The sequence below is a fragment of the Sturnus vulgaris genome, chromosome Z (assembly GCF_052056855.1).
Source record: "Sturnus vulgaris isolate bStuVul1 chromosome Z, bStuVul1.hap1, whole genome shotgun sequence".
Classification (NCBI taxonomy): domain Eukaryota; kingdom Metazoa; phylum Chordata; class Aves; order Passeriformes; family Sturnidae; genus Sturnus; species Sturnus vulgaris.
The window spans coordinates 81565276-81572834 of NC_142283.1; the positions used below are offsets into that span (position 1 = coordinate 81565276).

Genomic DNA, 7559 nt, shown 5'->3' on the forward strand with positions numbered 1-7559 from the left:
TCACCGGGCTGAGGTTTCTGAGTCAGCTAGAATAAAGAAAAGGAAACATCACTGCTTGTGCTAAGAAACTCATTGGCCAAAACCTGACAATTCCACTACTCACCGTGTCCAGAGAAAGCCCGGGACTTCGGGTCAAAAGCTTCGACAGCTCTCAGAGGCTGAAGCCACCGTCAGAGGGTATGCCTGGCTTAAGAAGAGAGAAAGTGATGAGGCGTGGCTGAAAATGGAGTTGACCCACCCTCCTGCTCCCGACATCCCGGTCTCACCGCAAGTCCTCTGCCTTTGTGGAAGGCACGCTGGATGGCACCCTCAAAAAGGAGAGGGTGAAGTCTTCATCACAGACTCCTGTAATGCTTTTAGAGGGGTCTTCAGAGCACTGAACCAGGTCTGGCAGCCGGTTCCCGAGGAGGTGTCAGCTTCAAGTGAGTGCACTGCTAAAAAACACAAAAAAAGTAATGGATAGTGAGAGCTGCACCTGAAATTGAGACCTGACTAAAAGAAACTACTTCTGCCCACAGGTCACAGCTCACCTCGTCCACATCAACTGGTCTGCTGATATCCATCTTGAACCGCTGAAAAAAGCACTAAGAACAATACTGTAACACAGTCACCTTTTATGCTTCCACTGCAAATACAGTGACTGACGTCCAGGGGGAGCCCCCTCCCAGAGGATGGGCCCTCTGACTCCGATTTAATCCATCTGCATCTGAAAGGAAGTAAGGACAAAAGTCAGAGCCCTGCAGGAGACATTAAGACCCCTACACATCCTGGCTCGCTCTGCAGATATCACCTAGAGCACAACTACACCCCGCATCTCAAATTGCGACTCCCCGGGACTCGTCCTCCGGGATCTATGCCCGAACTAGGCGGCAGGGCAGAGCGGCTCCGGGCCGAATATGTGCAGGCACCCGTGACACGGGACGGGACGAACGAGGGGACTACACGGGGAGGAAAAGACACTCGGGGGGAAGAATGACCCCGAGGACCGAGAGGATGCAAAAGAAGATGACCGAGAGGAGACCGAGAGCCAGCCGACGAGCCTGGAAGAAGATGCTAGCACGATGATTTATCGCAAAAAGAGCAAAGATGGATGCCTGAGAATCCTGGGGTCACGATGCTCCCCCTGTGGTCCCGTTCTTCAAAGTCCTAATCCCTTGTAATGGATCGATGAGGGCTAGGGCTGTGAATACAGCTCAGAACAAGACCTGAAAAGACAGACCGGATGCTACTATTGAGAGATGAGATTCTGATATCTGAGCTCCCCGGCCGAAAATTAAAAGGCGCTGGCACCTGGCCGATGAATATAGAGATCGGAGAGGTTAAGATGGACCCCGGGGATTCCGGGATGCCCCTCAAAGGGCTAGAGAAAAACAGGTGCGACAGAAGACAGACAAAAGACACTAAAAGCACGAGAGACAAGCGACGCAACACCCACGGAGACCGCTCTGCCCTGCGTGCCTCTGCGCTGCGATCAAACGGATCGTCTTTATGGGGCCTGAGGGGCCGCTTCCTGGACGTCCCCATCTGCAAATCTGCCTCCGAGATCCCCCCTAAAAAGTCCACACCCATCACCTCGCTCCCACCCCCTGTGTGTTCGCAGCCCTCCGCTTATCTCTCCGAAGTCCGGGGATGAGAATCCGGGTCCGCCGTGAAGGAAGGCCCCCCCGCCCTCTGGGATGTTCCTGCGGTCGGCTACAGTGGTCCCGAGGACCGAGGGACTACGCAAAATGAGATGGCCGAGGGTAAAATGACGGCGAGCGAGTGAGACCGGAAAAAACGGTGGAAGGAGCGTTCGTTCCCAGAACGACGGAGACGATGCCCGGCAATCCTTCCTCGAGCTTTGCGTTCTTCGAATCCCCATCTGTCGTAATGGACCCTTGCGGCGCAGAGCTGTCCGCACGGCTTTTAAAAAATGGCGAAAGACATCGGATCGGATGCTCTACGTTAACTCCTGACCTGATACGCTGCTCCCCTTCCCTCTCCTGGACACGGTTCTTAACTCGCTCGTCCGAAGCCTCGGTCTCAAGCGTGATCTTTGACGCGAGGCACGTGCCTTTCGTAACCCTACGGATACGCCGAAAAAATCTCAAGTGCGGTACCGGACGCTACCTGGAATTTCCGGAAGTTGTGTTCCTCCTAAAAAAACAAAACCGAAAGCTCCTTACCACCTCTGAACACACAACCCAAAATCATTGATGCAAATACTCACTGTTTTTGATGCTGTTTTCTTCACTAAATCTTCAAAGCCTTTGCTGCTTTAGATACCTAAAAGCATTTCCTGAAAACAAGCTGAGATAAGGAAAAACAGCCTCTTCACAGAAGTGGCAGGAGAGCCCTTATCCTAGCTGATCCCTGAGAGGGAATGAAGGCCCTCAGCAAAACCTGGGGTTAATATACCCCTGATTGGGCCCCTCCTGGCCCGCCCAGGAAGAGGAGGAGCAAATCCCACCAGGGATAAAAGGCCTCAGAAGAGCTGCAGCTGTTTGGCTCTCCTGACTTAAATTCAAGAGGAGGAAATTCAAGGAGAAAAAGGTGAGTCTTTTCTCAATATAAAAGAAAAGTTTTCAGGGAAATGAAAGCACTTTCCTTTGGGCAACAACTGCTTTGAGAAAAATGGCAGAAATCAGGTCAGAAATAAAACTTTGTGTTTCATCAGCATAGCTAAATAACTCAGGTAATTTATTAAGCTGCATAATTGCCCCTTAGCAATTGCTAAGCAATGCAGCAAATGTGACTAAGCAGTTGGGACTAGAAAGGAATGAGATGAATGGCCTAAGTCTCACAGACACCTCCATTTAGGGTTATCTATATTATAAATAGAAACAGTAAAAATGAAAATTCTCTGTGAAGCAAAACTCACCCCCAGTTCCCCAGCCTTCAGTTGGGAAGAGTTGTTTCGCGTTCCAAAGGCAGCAAGGCTCGTAAGTGACGGTGGCTCGGGCATGGGAGAAATCCCGATTCCTTCAGAATTTTAGCAAGCGGAAGCAAAGCCGTAAATGGCGACTGTGGGCCTTTTCCCCGTGAAACTAAACTCATCCTCCCGGTTTGCTAATATGAGGTTGGGGGAGTCGTTTGTCGCTCCAAAGTCATCGAGGGTTCTAAACGGTGGCTAAACGAGTCAGAGAGAAATCCCGATCGGTTTGAAATTTTAGCGGGCGGAATCTCGGTCTCGTGCGCGGAGCGCCGGGCCCAAATGGTAGCCCTTTTCCCCGTGAAACAAAAATCCCTCCCGTCATCTTGACAGAGGCCGTGCCCGAGACCGAGACGCGGGACTCTATGATCCGAGTGATAAAAAGCACTTTCTTGTTCTGACTGCGCCTTAAATACCGTTATAAATGTTCACAGGCAAGCGCTTGCGATGGCTTGAAAGTTCAGGTTGCTCAGCTCTCTGACCAATAGCTCCTGCAGCTCGGTTTGGGACACATCGGTCAAATCCTTATCTATCTCCGATTCTGTCCGGCAGTAGATTTTGCCATTCGTTGTGCCGTAGAGGGCTTTGTTCCCTAGCGTTGCGGGGCTAGCGCTCGTAAAGGCAAAATCCTGGCGTACGGTTCTTGAACCGTGTGAGTGTGTCCTGATCGTGAGAGCGAGTGGGAAAGAGAGCTCGTTTGAGATGTGCTTTTAGCAGGAAGCGAGTGGGAGTTTGGACCCGCGGTTCAGTTCTCGGGCGACTGAAACGGCCGGGGAAAAACGAGGCGAGTGGGGTGCGTGAAACTCTTAAAAACTCCCTCCCTGCTGTTACCGTGGTGCGTGCGTTGTGGTTACCAAAGACAGTATATTCACTCTAACTGTATTTCTGAGGCAATACTGCCTTTTGACTTGTGCAAAAAGTTATAAGGGAAGCGCAGCCCGAGTGAAAGAGTTTATTAGGAAATGAGGCATGAATATGATTTTAAGTACAGAGGCTGTGTTTGCAGATTGTTGAAATCAGAATAAGAGCAGCGTCAGTTTAAGGATCCAATCTAACCGGATGAATAGAAGCAATTCCTTTACCTCAGTGGTTTGGGCTTGACCCACGGGAGTTTGTGAATTCAGTGAACTAGTGGACAGACAGGAGGAATAAGAGAACATATTTTAAAAGTTTATATCGGACATCTGCTGGAGGACTTGTGGCTTTGGATTGGGAGCTGTGGAAAATTTAGAGAGTTAAGAAAGAGTGAATGAAATAGCTTGTATTTGTAAGAATTTTCCTGCAGTTTTTGGTGCATCTAGAGGTTGGCCTCGTGCCTGGGTGCTATTACTATCGTTCTTCTGCTAACCAGCACAGTAAATGTAAACAACAGCTCCTTGATCGAGCTGGTAAGTGGAAAGTTACATTTAGTACCCGAGCTGTGGGCTGTAAGAAAAAGTCTAGGAAAGGATTGCAAGGATCTTGTCTTGCTGAGTGAAAAGCAGGACAAGAAGCAAAGGACAAGATAATAAGAATTAAAGCAGAGGTACCGGTTTTGTTAAGGAGGGATGACGGGAACTAACCAGAGTAAAGAGATCCCTAAAACCAGTCCTTTGGGGTGCGTTTTGGCACATGGGAAGGAGCTAGCGGGGCACGGAGGCTCAGAGAACCAAAAGACCCTTGAAAAGTTTTGTACACAATGGTGGCCGCTTTATAACTTGAGGGGGGAGCCAGGTGGCCCTCAGCTGGACATTTACATAATGAAACTTTGTTACGGCTTATGTTATTTTTGAGACACGGAAATGGGAGGAGGCAACTTACGCTGAGCGTTTGGGGGTTTTTTTGGTTTTTTCTCTCCTGAATCACCCTGAGTGACAGAAAGATTGTGGACCCAGGGCCCCCTCTGACCCCTTGGTATCGGTCTTAGAAAAAGACAACGAGGCTAAATTAAAATAATGTTGCAGTACGTGCTCCGTAATCCGACGCTGCGCACACCCTGATAAGGTGTATCCAGCTAACCCTCTGGAATAAGAACCGGGGAATTTGTTTGAACCACCCGCTAAAAGGCAAAGGGGGGTGAGAGGGGAAGCAAATTTAAGACGGTTATTAACCTCAACTCCCGCTTTACCTTCTACTTCTGAAAAAAAAAAAAGCCAGCTAGAGTTGCTTCAGCTCCTATTCCCTCATTCCACCTCCTGAAATTTCTATGTCCCATCCCCCGCTCCGGTCCCATTCCGCCTCCTGAGATTGCTTCTTCTATCCCGACTCCGGCATATGTTCCATCCCCTGCTCTAGTCAAAGCAATTTCTATTTCAACTTCGGTATCCAGAAGGAAGAAAAGCTGATGATCAAAGAAGAGGAGATTGAAAAGAGGAACGGAGCAGAGGATCTTACCCTAGGAGACCCTCCGGATACAATAAAAGTAGGGAACAAAGAAAAAAAAACTTTTGATAAACACGGGAGCAACATATTCAATGCTAAATAAAGCCTTAATACCAATAACAGATGATTATGTCACGGTAAAGGGGGCAACTGGCCAATCTGAAAGGGCTTATTTTTGTAGCCCATTGAAATATAAGTTTGGGAAACAATGGGGAATTCACAGGTTTTTACGTGCGCCCTATGCTCCATTAGCGCTTTTGGGTAAGAATCTATTGGAACTATTAAAAGCAAAAATAATATTCAAAACTGGGGAAATTAGTTTGGAGGTAAATGATCGGCAATACGTGGGACTGTTAAATTTAATGCTAATAACCAAAGATATTGCGGCTGAAAACAAAGAAGAAATTATTAAGAAAATAATAGATCAGCTGCTCCCTGGGGTGTGGGCCTCCAATATACCGGCGAGAGCAAAGAATGCTCTGCCTGTACAAATCTGGCTTAAAGAAGGAAAACAACCAGTTAAAATTAGACAATACCCCTTAAAAAAGGAAAGTAGGGAAGGGATTGGTCCAGTAATTAAGAACTTTTTGCAAATAGGACTACTAAAAAATGTCAATCTGATTTTAATACTCCTATTTTGTCTGTAAAAAAGCCCGATGGATCGTACAGGTTAGTACAAGATTTGCGAGCTGTTACCGGCGGTAGCCAACCCCTACACCTTGTTAACTCGTTTAACATCCAAACTAACCCGGTTTACTTTTTTAGATTTAAAGGATGCTTTCTTTTACCTTTCTCTCCATGAAACCAGCCAGAAAATTTTTGCATTTGAATGGGAAAATCCCAAAACTGGACGTAAAACTCGGCTCACGTGGTGCGTACTACCCCAGGGGCTCAAGAACTCCCCTACCATATTTGGAGAACAGCTGGTAAAAGATCTAGAATCCTGGGAAGCTCCATCAGAAGAGGGACAGCTGCTACAGTATGTGGACGACCTCCTGATAGCTACTGAAACTCAAGAAGCATGTATGGAGTGGACGGTAAGCCTCCTAAATTTTTTGGGGTCTACAGGGGTATCCCAGAAGAAAGCCCAGATGGTGACATGAACAGTTGTCTATTTGAGCTATGAGATTAGTGCTGGACAAAGAACCTTGGGACGGGATCGCAAGGAAACAATACGCCAGACCGCAACACCCCAAGCGGTGAAAGAACTGAGAACCTTCTTGGGCATGACAGGGTGGTGCAGACTGTGGATTTACAATTATGGGCTGTTAGTCAAACTCCTATATACCTTGATTACAAAAGGAAGCAGAGATCTCCAGTGGATGAAAGAAGCAACACGAGCCTTTGACCAACTAAAGAGGGCTCTCATGTCAGCTCCGGCCCTGGGACTTCCAGATGTGAGTAAACAGCTCTTTCTGTTTTTTCACGAAAAGCAGGGGATTGCTCTGGGAATACCAGCGCAAGACCCGGGCCCGTACCGGAGGGCAGTCGCCTACCTCTCCAAACAGCTGGACGCGGCAGCCAAGGGGTGGCCAGGGTGCCTGAGAGCTGTTGCAGCGGTAGCACTGAACATCCGAGAGGCACGCAAATTCACCCTAGGCCAGAAGATGACCGTGGCAGTATCCCACACGGCGTCTGCAGTCCCAGAGGTGAAAGGAAGACGTTGGCTTTCCCCACAAAAATTTCTAAAGTACCAGGCCATACTAACAGAATAAGATGATGTTGAAATTGTGGTAACTAACACCGTCAATGCAGCTTCTTTCCTCAGCAGGAGTATGGGAGAACCAGTGATCCGTGACTGCCTGGAGACCACTGAAGCCGCTTACTCCAGTCGCCCGGATCTGAAGGACAACGCTCTCGGGGACGCCGAGACCTGGTTCACCGATGGGAGCAGCTACAGCATCAGTGGAAAAAGACATGCTAGGTATGCAGTTACCACAATAGCGAGGTGATAGAGTCCGGACCATTGCCAACAAATACCTCTGCACGGAAGGCTGAAATAATCACCTTAACCCAGGCCTTAGAGCTAGCTGAAGGAAAAAAACAACATGTATACACCAAAAAGTGAGCTCTGAATTGGAAAAAGGAAATGAGCTGGTGGACTGTGATAGGTTGACTTAGGAAGAAGAAACTCAGAAGAGATTCTTCCTAAGGGAATTTCCTCTGTGGGGGTTGGGATACCTGCAACAGCCAATTAGAGAAAGTTAGTTCGCTCCGTGAACACACATTTTGAGGAAGGTAATCCGGAACTGACCCTCTTTGTCTTCCGGCGGCTGAGCAGGTAACA

The 7559-nt window shown here is 48.3% G+C and overlaps 1 long non-coding RNA gene across 1 annotated transcript; it reads left to right on the forward strand.

Annotated features, from left to right (window-relative positions):
* Positions 1 to 2117: 2117 nt before the first annotated feature.
* Positions 2118 to 7176, forward strand: LOC148219965 (uncharacterized). Its single transcript, XR_015799554.1, has 3 exons — positions 2118 to 2532; positions 6081 to 6669; positions 7041 to 7176. It is a non-coding gene; the product is annotated as an uncharacterized LOC148219965 (long non-coding RNA).
* Positions 7177 to 7559: the final 383 nt, after the last annotated feature.